The sequence below is a fragment of the Tupaia chinensis genome, unplaced genomic scaffold (assembly GCF_000334495.1).
Source record: "Tupaia chinensis unplaced genomic scaffold, TupChi_1.0 Scaffold145396_1, whole genome shotgun sequence".
In the NCBI taxonomy this organism is placed as follows: Eukaryota; Metazoa; Chordata; class Mammalia; order Scandentia; family Tupaiidae; genus Tupaia; species Tupaia belangeri.
Window position 1 is genome coordinate 5,861,764 of NW_006205257.1, and position 2,240 is coordinate 5,864,003.

The 2,240-nt window shown below is 44.4% G+C and overlaps 1 pseudogene; it reads right to left on the reverse strand.

Moving 5' to 3' along the window:
* Nucleotides 1-324: 324 nt before the first annotated feature.
* LOC106733835 (developmental pluripotency-associated protein 4-like) lies at nucleotides 325-1,290 on the reverse strand (annotated as a pseudogene).
* Between the last annotated feature and the right edge of the window lie 950 nt (nucleotides 1,291-2,240).

The window sequence follows — 2,240 nt, forward strand, 5'->3', positions numbered from 1 at the left end:
CTTCACAGAGCTGCTGAAGTCCTTTCTAGTTCAGAAGGGTAGACATTTGGTAGTAGGAACAATGTGTTCATCATAACAATGGAATGGATGGCCCTTTGTTGAAGTCTTTTCCATTTTCCAAGTCTCTGTACAACCTGGGAGGCAGCAGGTACTGTCGGAGGTCCAAGGGTACCATCTTATCCCACTGGTCTATACGGCCTCTGAGCAGAAAGAAGCTGGGCCAGTGTGGAGGACCAGAGTTCAGCCGTCTGGGTCACAGTGGAGTGGACTGTTCAACTTTTGCAACATGAATTACAACCACAGATGTGCCCTTTTCTTGGTATTCTAATCCCACTGGAGATTTTTCATTAAGACCTTGTTCCTTTGCACACATTTCGGGCACAACATATTGTCCTCCAGGTGCAGGGGTGGGAAACTGCAGGCCGGAAGTAGGAAGAGGGCACACACTCTCCCTTTTTGCTTCTCAGGAACCCAGGCTTGTCCAGCATGAAACTGCAGGTGAACCCAACCACCTTTGTTTGCAGGGAGACTTCTCCCATGGACCACACACCACCTGACACCTTAGGCCTCTTGTGGGGATTCCACGGCCTCTGTTTCTGCTGACTCCATCTTCCCAGTCACAGATGCGATTCTGGCCCAGGAGGCCAGCACAGACTCTGGGGCAGAGGTTGTCACCTCAATTGTATTAAGTCCCTCGAGGAGAGCTGCAGACTCTTTGGGGTTAGACAAAGCCTCTGCAGGTGGAGGAGCCACTTCCGGAGGATTAGTCCTTTCAGAACACGTTTCTTCCTGAGGACTTTCTGCAGATGCTTTCCCTCTGCCCATCTTTAATTTTCTTCGTAATGATGACTCAATCCTGGCCTCTTTTGCTGTGGTAGGAATATCCTTCTGATTTGGATAAGCATAGGCACAGTCTCCTATATGCATCTGATTTCTGGCCTTTGGAACTGATCTTTAATTGCTGGCACCAAGCCCGCAGGATGTCTCGGTGAAGCCGGTTGACTGGTGGCAGTTTAGAGGGCAATACGGGAATTGGTATCTTTTTCTGAGGCTGTAGGCTGTCACTGCTTTGTGCCTTCTCCTTTGGACAGGAAGCTTGGTCATCCTTTGCAGACCTTTTTCGTTTTTTCCCCTTTGCTGAGGTTGCCAATAAACCTATATAGATGGGCTTGGTTGACTGGAAGCCCACTGCTGCTCTTCAGTTTCAGACCCTTGTTCACACTTAGAATTTCCATACTCTTCCCTTGACTTCTCTGTGGATTTCCACTCCTTGCCTCTTGCATGCTCCATACTCTCAAAGTAGATTGGGCTGATAAAGGAAAGATTCTTCTCACTTCCCAACCGGCCCGTGGCCCTCGATGGCTTTGGATGTAGTTACTTTTTGTATCTTCTTCAAAAGTTTTAGTAATGGATGAGAGAGAGAGACTATACTGGGTTTAGTCAATCTTGGCTATCTTACCTTTTCAAAATGCAGTTTTGTTATTTTTCTAGAGTTTTTTTTTTAAATAAATAATTGTTGGTTATATTGAACATCTCTGTTGGGAGTGGTGTTTGTTTCCCTCTTACATAAAATCCTGTGGTAGACTTTGTTGCTGCCCTTACTAAAAGCCTTTGCATCCTGTTTACCAGTTCAGCACACAATTTCCCATCTTCTGGATACTTTTCTCTTAAAGGTTTGTCATTGAAATCTTCAAAGAACTGTAGTTGGGCTCTAGAGCCAGTTGTTGAATGGTGAGCTAAAAGTGTCTGAAGTTACATTCTTCGGCTTGGTGGAAATGTGACCTCTCAGCTCTTTTGTCAAAAGACAGAACAAATCTCTGTCCTTATTGTGCTTCTCTACCTTCTCACTGGTTTCTTCTTGGAGTATGCCCTTAATAAATTATTGACATTGGGGCTAGCAGGTGCATGTAGATCAAGGCATTGGACTCCTACATGGCGGACCACAGTTTGAGTCCTGAACTTGGCAGCTTGCTTTCTCACTTCATCTCTCTTTTTCTAGTGAGGGCATGAGCCCTATAGCAAATTAAAATAATAATAATAAATAAAATGAGATAAATGCTTCTTTAAAAATAAATTATTCACTTTTTAAAAAGATTTAATTTTATTTATTGTTATTATTATCATTTTAAAACTTGCTACAGGGCACATGGGTATTCCAGAGAGAGACAGAGAGAAAGTGAGAAAGCAAGCCTCCCAGGTCCAGACTGCCATGTGGGAGTCCAGCGCCTTTAACTACCATG